Source organism: Macaca fascicularis, chromosome Y, assembly GCF_037993035.2.
Source record: "Macaca fascicularis isolate 582-1 chromosome Y, T2T-MFA8v1.1".
NCBI classification, from domain to species: domain Eukaryota; kingdom Metazoa; phylum Chordata; class Mammalia; order Primates; family Cercopithecidae; genus Macaca; species Macaca fascicularis.
This window is the reverse complement of record NC_132903.1, coordinates 8,198,664-8,215,879: the sequence shown is the minus strand read 5'-3', so window position 1 is coordinate 8,215,879 and position 17,216 is coordinate 8,198,664. Positions and strand designations below refer to the sequence as shown.

At 39.9% G+C, this 17,216-nt stretch overlaps 1 protein-coding gene across 2 annotated transcripts in view; it reads right to left on the bottom strand.

The window, feature by feature from the left end:
* The window catches only part of LOC141409550 (small ribosomal subunit protein eS4, Y), a 124,350-nt gene that overhangs the window by 79,183 nt on the left and 27,951 nt on the right, over positions 1-17,216 (bottom strand). The gene's annotated exons all lie outside the window — the stretch shown is intronic.

The following is a 17,216-nucleotide window of genomic DNA, read 5'->3' as shown; positions in this document are numbered from 1 at the left end:
ATGACTACTGGGTACATAATGAAATGAAGGCAGAAATAAAGATGTTCTTTGAAACCAATGAGAACAAAGATACAACATACCAGAATCTCTGGGACACATTTAAAGTACTGTGTAGAGGGAAATTTATAGCACTAAATGCCCACAAGAGAAACCAGGAAAGATCTAAAATTGACACCATAACATCAAAATTAAATGAACTAGAGAAGCAAGAGCAAACACATTCAAAAGCTAGCAGAAGGCAAGAAATAACTAAGATCAGAGCAGAACTGAAGGAGACAGAGACAGAAAAAAGCCTCCAAAAATTCAATGAATTAAAGGGGTATCACCACCAACCTCACAGAAATACAAACTACCATCAGAGAATACTATAAACACCTCTACCCAAGTAAACTAGAAAACGTAGAAGAAATGGATAATTTCCTGGACACTTACACTCTCCCAAGAATAAACCAGGAATAAATTGAATCCCTGAATAAACCAATAGTAGGCTCTGAAATTGAGGCAATAATTAATAGCCTACCAACCAAAAAAAGTCCAGGACCAGATGGATTCACAGCTAAATTCTAACAGAGGTACAAGGAGGAGCTGGTACCATTCCTTCGGAAACTATTCCAATCAACAGAAAAAGAGGGAATCCTCACTAACTCATTTTATGAGGCCAACATATCATCTTGATACCAAAGCCTGGCAGACAACAAAAAAAGAGAATTTTAGACCAAAATCTCTGATGAACATCAATGCAAAAATCCTCAATAAGATACTGGCAAACTGAATCCCACAGCACATCAAAATCTTTTCCACCATGATAAGTGGGCTTCATCCCTGAGATGTAAGCCTGGTTCAACATACGCAAATCAATAAACGTAATCCAGCATATAAATGGAACCAGAGACAGAAACCACATGATTATATCAACAGATGCAGAAAAGGCCTTTGACAATATTCAACAGCCCTTCATGCTAAAAACTCCCAATAAATTCGGTATTGATGGAACATATCTCAAAATGATAAAAGCTATTTATGACAAACCTACAGCCAGTATCATTCTGAATGGGCAAAAACTGGAAGCAGTCCCTTTGAAAACTGGCACAAGACACAGATGCCCTCTCTCACCACTCTTATTCAAAATAGCATTAGAAGTTCTGACTAGGGAAATCAGGTAAGAGAAAGAAATAAAGGGTGTTCAGTAAGGGAAAGAAGCAGCCAAATTTTCCCTGTTTGCAGATGACGTAATTGTATATTTAGAGAACCCCATCATCTCAGCCCTAAATCTCCTTAAGCTGATAAGCAACTTCAGCAAAGTCTCAGGATACAAAATCAATGTGCAAAAATCACAAGCCTTCTTATACACCAGTAACAGACAAACAGAGAGCCACATCATGAATGAACTCTCATTCACAATAGCTTCAAAGAGAATAAAATACTTAGGAATCCAACTTACAAGGGATGTAAAGGACCTTTTCAAACAGAACTACAAACTACTGCTCAGTGAAATAAAAGAGGACACACAAATGGAAAAACATACCATGCTCATGGATAGGAAGAATCAATATTGTGAAAATGGCCATACTGCCCAAGGTAATTTATAGATTCAATGCCATCTCCATTAAGCTACCAATGACTTTCTTCACAGAATTGGAAAAAAACTGCTTAAAATTTCATGTGGAACCAAAAAAGATCCGCATTGTGACGACAATCCTATGCCAAACGAACAAAGTTAGAGGCATCATGCTACCTAACTTCAAACTATACTACAAGACTACAGTAACCAAAACAGCATGGTAGTGGTACCAAAACAGATATATATAGACCAATGGAACAGAACAGAGCCCTCCGAAATAATACCACACATCTACAGCCATCTGATCTTTGACAAACCTGACAAACACAAGAAATGGGGAAAGGATTCCTTATTTAATAAATGGTGCTGGGAAAATTGGCTAGCAATAAGTAGAAAGCTGAAACTGGATCCTTTCCTTACTCCTTATATGAAAATTAATTCAAGATGGATTACAGACTTAAATGTTAGACCTAAAACCATAAAAACCCTAGAAGAAAACCTAGGTAATACTATTCAGGACATAGGCATGAGCAAGGACTTCATATCTAAAACACCAAAAGCCATGGCAACAAAAGCCAAAATTGACAAATGGGATCTAATTAAAGAGCTTCTGCACAGCAAAAGAAACTACCATCACAGTGAACAGGCAACCTACAGAATGGGAGAAAATTTTTACAATCTACTCATCTGACAAAGGGCTAATATCCAGAACCTATAAAGAACTCAATCAAATTTACAAGAAAAAAACCAACAACCCCATCAAAAAGTGGGCAAAGGATATGAATAGACACTTCTCAAAAGACATTCATACAGCCAACAGACACATGAAAAAATGCTCATCATCACTCGCCATCAGATAAATGCAATTCAAAACCACAATGAGATACCATCTCAAACCAGTCAGAGTGGCAATCATTAAAAAATCAGGAAACAACAGGTGCTGGAGAGCACGTGGTGAAATAGAAACACTTTTACATTGTTGGTGGGACTGTAAACTAGTTCAACAATTGTGGAAAACAGTGTGGTGATTCCTCAAGGATCTAGAACTAGAAATACCATTTGACCCAGCCATCCCACTACTGGGGATATACGCAAAGGATTATAAATTATGCTGCTATAAAGACACATGCACACATATGTTTACTGCGGTACTGTTCACAATAGCAAAGACTTAGAGTCAACCCAAATGTCCCTCAATGACAGACTGGATTAAGAAAATGTGGCACACATACGCCATGGAATACTATGCAGCCATAAAAAAGGATAAGTTTGTGTCCTTTGTTCTCACTCACAGGTGGGAAGTGAACAATGACATCACTTGGCCACAGGAAGGGGATCATCACACACCGGGTCCTGTTGTGGGGAGTAGCATTAGGAGATATACCTAATGTAAATGACGAGTTAACGGGTGCAACACACCAACATGGCACATGTAGACATATGTAACAAACCTGCACATTGTGCACATGTACCCTAGAACTTAAAGTATGAAAAAAAAAAAAAGAAAATGTGGCACATACACACCATGGAATACTATGTAGTCATTAAAAAGGATGAGTTCATGTCCTTTGTAGGGACATGGATGTAGTTGGAAACCATCATTTTCAGCAAACTATCGCAAGATCAGAAAACCAAACACCGCATGTTCTTACTCATAGGTGGGAACTGAATAATGAGATCACTTGGACAGAGGAAGGGGAACATCATACACTGGGGCCTATTGTGGGGAGGGGTGATGGGAGAGGGGGGAGGGATAACATCAGGAGATATACTTAATGTAAATGACGAGTTAATGGTTGCAGCACAGCAACCTGGCACATGTATACATATGTAACAAATTTTTTCGTTGTGCACATGTACCCTAGAACTTAAAGTATAATTTAAAAAATATAAATCATGCTGCTATAAGGACATATGCACACATATGTTTATTGCGCACTATTCACAATAGCAGGCTTGGAACCAACCCAAATGCCCATCAATGATAGACTGAATTAAGAAAATGTGGCACACATACACAATGTAATACTATGCAGCCATAAAAAAGTATGAGTTCGTGTCCTTTGTAGGGACATGGATGCAGCTGGAAACCATCATTCTCAGCAAACTATCGCAAGAATAGAAAACTAAACACCGCATGTTCTCACTCATAGGTGGAAATTGAATAATGAGATCACTTTGACACAGGGTAGGGAACATCACACACCGGGGCCTATTGTGGGGTGTGGGACAGGGAACGGATAGCATTAGAAGATATACCTAATGTAAATGATAAGTTAATGGGTGCAACACACCAATGGCACATGTATACATATGTAACAAACCTGCACCTTGTGCACATGTACCCTAGAATTTAAAGTATTAAAAAAAAAAAAGTTCTTTGAGCCTGGTACAAATATGAAATCCAGGAACTTACCTTTTGCTCTAAGCCTAGTGATGAAAGGTATAATATCTCCTATTGGCTAAATTTCTATATAAGCTTGACGATTATGCCTGTGAACTGAAGTAAGAAATATATCGTAATCCTATTTGTGGGCAAAATACTAGGTAGAAGGGTAACATCACATATGCTGTGCCATGCAACAGACCAAGACAGAGCCAAATCATGAGTGAATTCCCATTCACAACTATTTCAAAGAGAATAAAATACCTAGGCACCCAACATATGAGGGATGTGAAGGACCTCTTCAAGGAGAACTACAAACCATTGCTCAGTGAAATAAAAGAGGACACAAACAAATGGAAGAACATTCCATGCTCATGGGTAGGAAGAATCAACATTGTGAAAATGGCCTTACTGCCCAGGGTAATTTATAGATGCAATGCCATCCCCATGAAGTTACCAATGACTTTCCTCACAGAATTGGAAAAAAAAAACTACTTTAAAGTTCCTATGGAACCAAAAAAGAGCCCGCAGTGCCAAGATAATTCTAACCCAAAAGAACCAAGCTGGAGGAATCATGCTACCTTACTTGAAACCACACTACAAGGCTACAGTAACCAAAACAGCATGGTTATGTTACCAAGACAGAGATATAGACCAATGGAATAGAATAGAGCCCTCAGAAATAATACCACAGATCTACAACCATCTGATCTTTGACAAACCTAATAAAAACAAGAAATGGGGAAAGAATTTCCTATTTAATAAATGATTCTGGGAAAACTGGCTAGCCATACATAGAAAGCTGAAGTTGGATTCCTTCTTTACACCTTATATAAAAATTAATTCAAGATGGACTAAATACTTCAATGTTAGACATAAAGCCATGAAATCCCTAGAAGAAAACTTATGCAATAGCATTCATACCACAGGCATGGTCAAGGACCTCGTGACTAAAACACCAAAAGCAACGGCAACAAAAGCCAAAATAGACAAATGGGATCTAATCAAAGTAAAGAGCTTCTGCACAGCAAAAGAAACTACCATCAGAGTGAACAGGCAACTTACAGAATGGGAGAACATTTTTACAATCTACCCATCTGACAAAGGGCTAATATCCAGAATCTAGAAATAAACACATTTACAAGAAAACATCAAAAAAAACCCCATCAAAAACAGGTGAAGCATATGAACAGACACTTCTCAAAAGAAGACATTTATGCAGCCAACAGACATGTGAATAAATGCTCATCATCACTGGCCATCAGAGAAATGCAAATCAAAACCACAATGAGATACCATCTCACACCAGTTAGAATGGTGATCATCAAAAAGTAAGGAAACAACAGGTGCTGGAGAAGATGTGCAGAAATAGGAACACTTTTACACTATTGGTGGGACTGTAAACTAGTTAAACCATTGTGGAAGACAGTGTGGTGATTCCTCAAGTATCTAGAACTAGAAATACCATTGACCCAGCCATCCCATTACTGGGTATATACACAAAGGATTATAAATCATGCTGCTATAAAGACACATGCACACGTATGTTTATTGGGGCACTATTCACAATATCAGAGACTTGAAACCAACTCAAAGGTCCATCAATGATAGACTAAGAAAATGTGGCACATATACACCATGGAATAATATGCAGCCATAACAAAGGATGATTTCATGTCCTTTTTAGGGACATGGATGAAGCTGGAAACCATCATTCTGAGCAAACTATTGCAAGGACAGAAAACCAAACACCGCATGTTCTCACTCATAAGTGGGAATTGAACAATGAGACCACTTGGACACTGGGTGTGGAACATCACACACTGGGGCCTGTCATGGAGTGGGGGTAGCGGGGAGGGATAACACTAGGAGATATACCTAATGTAAATGACGAGTTAATGGGTGCAGCACACCAACATGGCACATGTAGACATATGTAACAAACCTGCAAGCTGTGCACATGTACCCTAGAACTTAAAGTATAATAAATAAATAAATAAATAAATAAATAAATAAATAAAGTCCAAGAAAAAAACAATTAAAAAAAATAAATAAATATATACACAAAAGACCAGCCCTTTGAGGACCAAGATGTTGAATATTTCACAGATGGGAGCAGTTTTATATCAGAGGGGGGGTCTACCAAGCTGGGTATGTAGTGGTGACTCTAAGTTCAGTTGCTCAGGCACAGGCTTTCTCCCTGCTGTGACCTCGGCACAGAAAGCAGAATTAAGAGCTCTAAGTAGAGCACTGCTGGTGGCCAAAGGAAAAACAATCAACATTTACACTGACTCAAAGTATGCTTTTTCCACACTGCATGCCCACGGGGTTATTTACAAGGAAAGAGGACTTTTAACTGCAGGAGGGAAAGAAAAATAAAGAGGAAATTTTAAAGCTCTTAGATGCTGTGTGGGCTCCAGACAGGATTGCAGTCATTCATTGTAAAGGACACCAGATGGAGGTGGCATAGAGGCACAAGGAAATAGCAAGGCAGAGAAGCCAGGCAAGCAGCTATGTCCAACCTAGGTACTAAAAAGTAGACCCCAACCCTGCCACTTCTTCTACAGTCTTCCTTTACTGAAGCCCCAAGTTACTCTTCAAATGAGAGAGCTTGGTTTGAACAAGAGAGCGGAGGTTACATAGAAGGAGGCCGGTGGAAGTTCTCAGATGGAAGGCTAGCCATTCCAGATGCAATAGCCCCCTGATTTGTGAAACAGTTTCATCAAGGAACGCACATGGGTAAAACTGCTTTAGAGACTCTTGTAGGACGGCATTTTTATGTGCTGCACCTTACTGCTATCACTCAAGCTGTTTATGGCAATGCGTGACTTTTGCTCTGAACAATCCAAGGCAAGGGCCAACTCAGCCCCCAGGAATTCAAGGTACAGGAGCGACACCTTGTGAGAACTTGCTTGTGGACTTTACCAAACTGCCCCGAGCAGGGGGCTAACGGTGCATGATAGTGTTTGTTTGCAATTTTTCATGATGGGGTTAAGCATTCCCCACAAGGACAGAGAAAGCCCGAGAAGTAACCAAAGTATTGCTAAAGGACATTATTGCTAGGTTTGGATTGCGTCTGGCCCTAAGATCAGACAATGGCCCAGCATTCATGGCTGAAGTTGTATAGCTACTAACTCAGCTGCTAAAAATAAAGTGGAAATTACACACAGCCTACTTCCCACAGAGCTCAGGGAAGGTAGAATGGAGAAACCAGACATTGAAGCAGTTGCTGAAGAAATTCTGCCAAGAAACTCATCTTATGTTGGATCAGGTCTTGCTCATGGTCCTTCTCTGAGTCAGATGTACCCCTACCAAATTAACTGGGTATTCACCCTATGAGATTGTGTTCAGCTGACCACCCCCAATTATATATCAGATTATAGGTGATCTCTGGGAACGAGGAGAACTAACTTTAAGAACTAACTTTAAGGCAAATGCAGGCCTTAGGGCAAGCTATGCAGAAGGTCCACAGCTGGGTTCAAGAAAAGATGCCTATTAGCCTGACAGACCCAGTCCACCCTTTTACACCTGGGGATTTTGTTTGGATTAAGAAATGGAACCCAACCACGTTAGGGCCCACATGGGATGGGACCCACCCTGTAATCTTGTCTACTCTCACTGCTGTTAAAAGTTGCAGCTGTCATACCCTGGATTCATCACAGTCAACTGAAGCTGGCTGCCCAGGACCAGTGGACCAGTTGGCAGGACGCAGATCATCCAACATGACTGATTAGGTGGCAAAACCAAGCCACTGCTGAGAAGAACTGCCCTGCTCTGACCACACCAGAATCTGGTCTATGCATAGCTGAAGCTTGAGGAGTCTTCAAGCCCTGCTCTAGTCACACAACTGAAAGCTGACTAGTCTACCCACAGCTGAAGCTTGAGGAATCAGCAATAGATAAGTAGATGTGGATACACTTCATAAGTCTAGTTTTGATTTTATCAGTATTAATTATCTTGTTATAATGCTGTTACTATAACTGTTGCCAATCCCTTGGCCCAGGAGAAAGCCCCCCCTGCCCATGTGTAGTGTAATCATGTTTCTATTATATACACTAATGTTGTTACCATTTCTGCCTAATTCTTCCTTGTCTCTTACCTCTTTTCATCAGAAATGTTCATTCAACTATAGAAGCAATCATTGTCATACACACTACTGCATGAAAAATGGCATTGACTGAGTATTAGGCTTTGCCCCAAGAAGAATATGTACGAGCCCAAGAAGAAATAAACAATTTTGGTGCTCTCTATTAAACAACATTAATACAGAGCACCAAAGTGGGGATGAAGTGGGAAATTAAGAAAATAACAGAATAGTAGCATAAGTAATAATAGTAAAAATTATCATAATAGTAAGAAAAATAACAACAGTTCATAGAATGAATTTCTGTATTAACCAAGGCTGAGAAGAATTTAGCCCCCCAAAGTTAAAGTTAGAAAAGAATACTAACTGTCTGTTCGAAGAAACACTAACTATATCTATCTACCACATATTTTGTAGGCTCTGTAAACTCGTTTCTTTCTTCCCTGCACAGCTGCAAGGTCACAAGACAGATAAGCATAAGCTGCAAACCAAGTTAAGACATGTTACAAAAGTGTCACAGCAGACTTTTGTTCTCGTTTCTGTAAGCCTGCTTCACATAGTACCTGCCTGAAAATGCTTAAAAGGGAATCATTTTCTTTGTTCTGGCCTCAGCCTTTAGAACAAATGTCCGCCACGCTGGTGTACACCTTAAAATAAACACTTTCCTACACTCCATCCCGTCTCTCCGGTTCCTTAAATCCCGCTTCACAATGAAGTAAGAGAAAAAATAAAGTACTTTCAAGTTGGAAATGAAGAAGTGAAATTATCTTGGTTTGTAGACAGCATCATTTTACACACAGAAAAACCTAAAGGATTCATCAAAACCAGAACTAATAAAAGAATTCAGAGGTCGGGTGTAGTGGCTTACACCTGTAATCCTAGCACTTTGAGAGGCCAAGGTGGAAGGATTGTTCGAGATCATTCAAGATCTTCCCACCTTGGTGTTTAAGACCAGCATGGGCAACATGGCGAAACTCCATCTCTACAAAAAATACAAAATTAGCCAGATGCGGTGGCTCACGCTTGTAATCCCAGCACTTTGGGAGGCCAAGGCAGACACATCATGATGTCAGGAGTTTGAGATGAGCCTGGCCAGCATGGTAAAACCTTGTCTCTACTAAAGATACAAAAAACTAGCTGGGCATGATGGTGAGTGTCTGTAATCCCTGCTACTCAGGAGGCTGAGGCAGGAGAACTGCTTGAACCCAGGAGGCGCTGGTTGCAGTGAGCCGGGGTCGCACCATTACACTTCAGGGTGTAGTGTGAGACTGGTGACAGGATGAGACTGAATCTCAAAAAAACAAATGAACAAACAAAAAACAAAACAGCAGCAAAAAAATTAGGCATGGTGGTAGCTGCATGCCTGTAGTCCCAGCTACTTAGGAGACTGAAGAGTGAGGACTGAGCCTGGGAGGTTGAGGCTAACGTGAGCCCTGATTACACCAATGCACTGCCAGCCTGGATGCTAGAGGAAGATGCTGTCTCAAAAGAGAGACAACCTGTAATGCCAGCACTTTGGGAGACTGAGGCAGGTGGATCACTGGAAGTAGGAAGTGCAAGACCAGCCTGGCCAATACAGTAAAACCCCATCTTTACTAAAAATACAAAATATTAGGATGGTAAGCTCCTGTAGTCCTAGCTACTTGGGACTGAGGTGGAAGAATCTCTTGAACCTCCTTAGAGGCAGCAGAGGTTGCAATGAGTCAATCTCATGCCACTGCACTCCAGCCTGGGCAACAGAGCAAGACTGCATCACCAAAAAAAAAAAAAAGACGAGAGAGAGAAACAATACATAAATAAAGCCAACATTAAAAAATAGCATTTCTACACACAAAGAGATTTATCTGAAAAAAGCAATCACAAAAAATAAGCCCACTTACAATACCTACAAGAAAGTTAAATACTTAAGAGTACGTTTAGGCTGGTTGTGGTGGCTCACACCTGAAATACCAGCACTTTGGGAGGCTGAGGTGGGTGGATCACAAGGTCAGGAGATCGAGACCATCCTAGCTAACACAGTGAAACCCAGTCTCTACTAAAAATCCAAAAAGTTACCCAGGCGTGGTGGCAGGCACCTGTAGTCCCAGCTACTTGGGAGACTGAAGCATGAGAATGGCGTGAACCCAGGAAGCAGAGCCTGCAGTGAGCAGAGATCACAACAGTGTACTCCAGCCTGGGCAACAGGGGAAGACTCCATCTCAAAAAAATATATAAAAAAGAGTATGTTTAACTGACTGGGCATGGTGGCTCACATCTGTAATTCCAGCACTTTGGGCAGCCAAGGCGGGTGGATCATCTGAGGTCAGGAGTTTGAGACCAGCTTGGCCATCACGGTGAAACCCGTTTCTACTAAAAATACAGAAATTAGCTGGGTATGATGGCGCATGCTTTTAGTCTCAGCTACTCAGGATGCTGAGGCAGGAGAATCACTTGAACCCGGGAGGCAGAAGTTGCAGTGAGCTGAGATCATACCACTGCACTCCAGTCTAGATGTTGCAGCAAGACTCTTGTCTCAAAAAAAAAAAAAAAAAAGTATGTTTCACCGAGGAAATGGAATCATCTGTATACTGAAAACTACAAGGTACTGATAAAATAAACTGAAGGAAAAGTTGCTGCCTGTTCATGGATTAGAAGAATCAATATGGTCAATTTTCAATTCTACTCAGAGCTATTTATTTCAGTGCAATCCCTATCTATGTCAAAAAAAAAAAAAAAGTGTCTTGAAAACAGAATAGAAGAAAAATCCTGAAATTCATCTGGAACCACAACAACCCGGAATAGCCAAGTCAATCTTGAGCCAAAAAACAAAACTGAGGTTATCAACTTACCTGACTTCAACATATACTACAAAGCTACAGTAACCAAAACAGCATTACACTCAAAAAGAAAGAAAGAAAAACAGCATTGATGTATGAAACAGAATAGAGTCCCAAAATAAATCCATACTAATTTTTGACAAAGGTGCCAAGAGCACACAATGCGTAAAAGACCGTCTCTTCAATGATTAGCATTAGGAAAACTCGATATTGACATGCAGAAGGATGAAAATAGGCTCTCTCACAATACACAAAACCAACCAAAATACATTAAGAACCTCAATGTAAGTCCCAACATTTCCACAACTAAGTATAAGGAAACACAGAGGAAATGTTCCAGGATACTGGTCTGGGCAATGATTTGCTTAATATGATGTAACAGGCAACCAAAACAAAAACAGAGAAATGGGATTACATCAAACAAAAAAAGCTTCTGCACAGCAAAAACAAAATGAAACAAAAACCAGTACAAACAGTGAAGAGAAACCTACTGGGTGAGAGAAAGTATCTGCATACCATAGGAATGATAAGAAGTTAATATCTAACATATGAGGAACTCAAAACTTCTCAATAGAAAGTTTTCAACTAACTCAATAACAAATGGGCAAAGAACCAGAATAGACATTTCTCAAAAGAAGATGCAGGAGTGGTCAACAGCTATTTGAAAATACTCAATATCATTAGTCATCAGAGAAATACAAATCAAAACCACAAAGAGGTGTCACTTCACTCCTGTTACAATTGCTGTGATGAAGGAGAAAAAAGTTAACAACTGTTCACAACGATGTGGAGAAAACAAAATCAATGCACACTGTCGATAAGAAAGTAAATTAGCACAGCCATTATGGAAAACAGTATGGAGGTTATCTCAAAAATTACAAATAGAACTACCATAGGATCCAGCAATCTCACTGTTAGGCACATATCCAGAGAAAAGAAAATCAGTATTATCAAAGTGATATCTGCACTCCTATGATTCTTTCAGCACCATTCACAATATCCAAGATATGGAAGCAACCCAAGTGTTCATCATGGGAAGAACAGATAGAGAAAATGCAGTATACATACACAATGGAATCATCTTCAGCCTTACAAATGGAGAAATCGTGCCATCTGTGATGAAATACAGATAAATCTGGAGGGCATTATAAATGAAATAAGCCAAGCACACAGAAGGACAGATTTTGCATGATCCCACTCACGCCTAATTCAGAAACATCAATCTCATAAATGTGGATTACAACAGTAGTTAACCAGAGCCTGGGGTACTAGGGGAGGTGGGGTTGAGGAGATGTTAGTCAAAGAATGTATATTTATAGTTAGACAGTAGGACTAAGTTCAAGAGATCTATTATTCAGCATTATGACTACAGTTAATGACAATATAGTGTATTCCTGAAAAATGCTAAGAGATTGAATGTTAAGGGTTCTCACCACAAAAATGGTAACAATACACATTTGTTAGTCACATTTAACCAGTCTACAAGGTATGTGTACTTCAAAACAACATGCTGTACATACATAACACATATAAGGTTGTCAATTTTAAAAATATTTTTTTAAAAAGTAAAAATATAGAGAAAAAAATGTCGTGTGTTATTCATCATTGGAATGGTTTGAGAAATTTCAGTATCGTAAGCCCTACTCTCTTTTCAAAATATCCATCAGAGACCAAATACAAATCTTACAGTGCTATAAGCACAAAGTCATGTGACATAAATCCTGGCTTTCAGACACATTATAATTGAGACTGCAATGTTAGTAAAGTGGGAAATGCACCATATAAAGCATTTTATCTCATTTCCCATGAGGGTGAGAGCACCAGAATTTTGGCAGTGTTGCCTGCAGTGGCCAAAATGCTGTTCTGATTACAATGTCTGAAGAGTATTCGCAGAGATCCCAGCATCTTATGGAGCAAGAATAATGAGAAATGTTACATGAGACTAATTTATTTCATGCTTTTGGCATTACTCCAAGTAGGTTAGCATTAGTTGGCATCTCAAGTGTTTCAGCAAATCTGTTCAAGTTACCCAGTTTCCTTTCCTTTTAAAATCACATCTCAGTTGTGACAAATATACTTGTGTAATCAGAACTCCAATGCCACAGGAAATAGATGGCTTAGAAAGTTCCCACATGCCTGTTAACAGTCATAAGCCACCTTCCATACATCCTAGCCCTTAAAAGTGGCCACCCCATGCATTACTTCATCAGACTAATACCTTGTTTTTAAGGGTGGCATAATGTGTTTATGAAAACAAACACCACTTAAGGTATACAAATTGATACTCTTTTTACATATTCACTAATTGAGTTTACTCCCCAAAAGTCAAGATGAAGAATAATTTTTCAGTACCCCAAAAGTCCATTCTCAGTTACTCATCCCTACCTCAAGGTAAGTGCTCTTCTGTTCTCTGTGCACCAGATTTTTTATGTTCTTGAACAACATATAAATTAGAACCTCTTTTGAGTTTAGCTTCCTTTGCTCTAAACCATGTCAGTGATACTCTTCATGTTGCTCATCTTTTAAGTTTAGCTTCCTTTGCTCTAAACCACTTCACTGATACCACTTCAGTGTTGCTCAATGTTTTAGAAGCGCTTTCCTTTTTATTGCTTGTGTGGCTTGTTCCATATCACATCCTTTAAACTACCTCTCTGGATTTTCTTGTATACTGTTATATCTGCCTGCTTGTATTCAGAACATATCCATATATGTAACTATATGCACAAATGCACAGTAATTCTTCACATGGTAGGCATATGGTATTTGGTTGACTTTCTTACTAGGAAAGGAGCTATTAAAGATGGTCAATTTCTAGGTGTTTGCAATTTGCAATGCCTGTTTCAACACAGCCATCCCTAAAATCAAGACTCTGGGATCCTTTCCAGGAACACATAAAGTCACAATTATTTTCACACAAAATATAACTTGCCCTTTTCACCATACTAATGTTTGCACTGGAGGTTCAATGGCACTGGTGGTTGAGACTCCTGGCTTCCTACCACTAATGGATCAAGACAGTAGCACCAAACTGCACTTGAAGTCATTTCTAATTTTCGCAATCATAAAAGCTAAATATAAATAAGCAAGTTTCACTTAAGAATATCCCCAGCACACAGGGAGAATATCATGTGAAGGCTAGTTATGTAGCCACAAGCCAAGGAACTATAAGAGCTTGGAGAGGCCTAGAACAGATCCCTCCTAACCATTGAAGCAGTATGGCTCTGTTGACACCTAGTTTGGGAATTCTGGCCTCCAGGATTAGGAGACAACTAATTTTTGTCTTTTAAGTTACCCATTTTGAGTACTAGCAAACTAATACAAACGGAAAGCACGGTTTGGAGGAAAAGTGTTAACATGCCATTAACTTGTATGTACTCTTGGTTGACTCTATTCTACTGAATGTCACTGATCAAAGGCCTTTGTGTAGGGCCTGATCTAAAAAGACCTCTACCCCAGTTCCATTTTCTTTCTTTATAGACCTGTCATGGACAGAACCTTACTTTTGTTGACTCTAAATAATCAATTTCCCACACATGAGCTCAAGCTTCAGTATTTTCTGTCTGTTCTGTTCAGTGCATGTCAAATAGTAGGTGCTCAAAAAATATGCCTCAAGAATGAAGAAATGAGAAAGTAATGTTTAATTTGGGAATACAGATTTTTGTGTATGGTCAAGAGCTGTTGACATTGATGGTGCTCATTCCTTTGTTCTGCTTTTCATCCCTTTTTTCCTTTTCTTCATCTCTCTTTGGGCTGGGATTTAAGTAGTTGGACTTGTTGCATGAAGGTCATGGGCCTGAGTTGCTCTTTCCCTGCTGTGGATATGTGTGTTTTTGTACCAGTTTGTCTATGAGTTGTACAGAGAAGATGAGTTCTTAGTCCTGCTCTGCCACCCCTCTTGGTAGGAGAGTTGGAGGAAACCAGACCTTCAAAGCTTGAGCACAAAGGCCTGAGGGCTTGACCTCTGCCAGACAGAAAGAGGCTGTCAGGTTACGGACCTCTGTAGGGCAAAGATTAGGACCCACGTGCAGTCATAAAGTTTAAGACATTAAACAACAGAGGAGCAGTATTTTGTGAAAGCTCAGACTTGTTGCCTTTTGAGGACCAAGGCAAGCTGAAAGAGACTCAAAACAAAGTTACGGGTTGACAGTGTAGCTCTTTGAGCTCACCAGCTAGTGAAATATAGGAAGAACAAACTCAAATAATATGCAGTGCACAGAGGAGGATATTAAGTCAGAGATGAACATTTATGGGATAAAATCCTCCAACAGAGCAGGCAATAGATAGAAGAGATATATGCCAGCTGATGTTTAGTGGCTTAGTTTTACTTACATATGATTTAAAATTCACCTACTTACAGAAAGCATTTGAGGGAGATGATGAGATGAGGGTGAGGGATAAGGTAACAATAACCCAAGGTTGTCAAGCATGATGAGGTAAGGAATGTCCCTACTTCAGGGAGGAAGGACTGGAAAGAGAAGACATTTTTGAACGTGTTCAGTATTGCAATTGTGAGTCATGAGATGGAGGGACACTGAAATAACAGTGTCACAAAACAACAATAAACATGGTAGTCAGAGAATTACCCACCTCTTTTCAGTGTAGTATCTTTGTTGCACTGAGTCAAAACTTTGACTATCAGCCGGGGTGAATGGCTCATGACTGTAATCTCAGCACTTTGGGATGAGAGGTCAAGGAGGGCAGATCAATTGGGGTCAGGAGTTTGAGACCAGTCTGTCCAATTTTTGTACATCCAAACTACAAAAATTAGCTGGGCATGGTGTTGTGTGTGCCTGTAGTCCCAGCTACTCAGGAGGCTGAAAGGCACAAGAATCGCTTCAACCCAGGAGGCAGAGGTTGCAGTGAGCTGAGATCACACCACTGCACTCCAGCCTCGGCAACAGAGTTAAGACTGTCTCAAAAAACAAAACAAAATTTGATTATCACAGGTGCATGCACACATGGACCCAAACACACACACACCCATTTTGGCAGTTGCAACCGGGATCTTAAAATTACACCAAATTCCTCAGTTTTTAAAGTTTTTCCTTTCTGTGTCCTGAAAGAAACCCCCTGGTTTTCTCTTTCATTTATGTGGTCATTTCACTTCAGTTCTTTCAGAAACAACAGATGTGATACACAGGAAGAGCTCAAAAGCAAGCACCAAATGAGGATTTACAGCAAAACAGCAGTTACAACCATACGTTTTTGAACTTGTGGATGCATAAAGATACCCACTTGGCAAGTACCTCCTTTAAGACTCCAAGGAAGAAGACTATTGACTCTTATTCCCTCTATAACTGATTCATTTATAGAATCCAACAAGAGACAGTGTCTTGCCCTGTAGCCCAGGCTAGGGTGCAGCAGCAGAATCAGGGCTCACTGTAGCCTTGAACACCTGGTCTTTCCACCACCACCTTCCAAGTAACTGGCAGTACAAGCATGCACCACTATACCTGGCTAATTTTTTTTGCTTTTTACTTTTTGAAGAGACACGGTCTCAATATGTTGCCCAGGATGGCCTGAAACTTGTGGGCTCAAGTGATCGACTCCCAAAGTGTTGGGATTACGGATGCGAGCCACTGCAATAGAAAATAACCTTTATTTTTACTTCCTGTTATGTATCAGAATTCAGCATTTGCTTTTCAACAGTACCAAATCTTAAACTGTTGGTGTCAACTGCCCGCCCCCCACCCTTTTTCTTTTGTTTTTAAGTCTTTACAAACATCAAAGATGCCCACATCCCACTGCCTAGTACTTGTAAATGCTACCTGCCAAGACAAAGTGTACTAAATGTGATGTCATTTAAGTGACAGTCCATGAAATAGAGATTATCCTGGTGGGCCCTTAAAAGTGGAGAATTGTTCCTGACTGGGTCAAAGAAAGACTATTCAGTGTATCTGAAGGATAGGACCACTAGGCAAAAAATGCACGTGACCTATAGAAGCTGAGAACAGGCCTCAGCTGCCAGTCAGCAAGCAAACAGGGAACGTGCCCTACAGCCATAGAGACCTGAATTTCTACCAATAATGTGAATGAGGAAGGAAACTAACACCGTCTCCAAAGCTTGCACAAAAGAACACAGTCCTGTTGCAGAGAGAGGCCAGACTTTGGAACAAAAAAATTGTGAGGTAAATTCCATAAGGTGAAAAAAGAGGGGAGGAGGGAAGCGGAGGGGAAAGAAAAAGCATAACCATGGTAAGACACGAAAAATTATTTTAAAACTCCCTAACTAACAAAAACACATTTTTCTTCTATGATTTCAACAAATGTTCATTCCCTCAGGCAGCCAGAAGTATCATGCTTTTTGCACTTTATTTAGTGATGTTATTGCCATCATTCTGACCAGAGAAGATGTGAGTAACACGTATG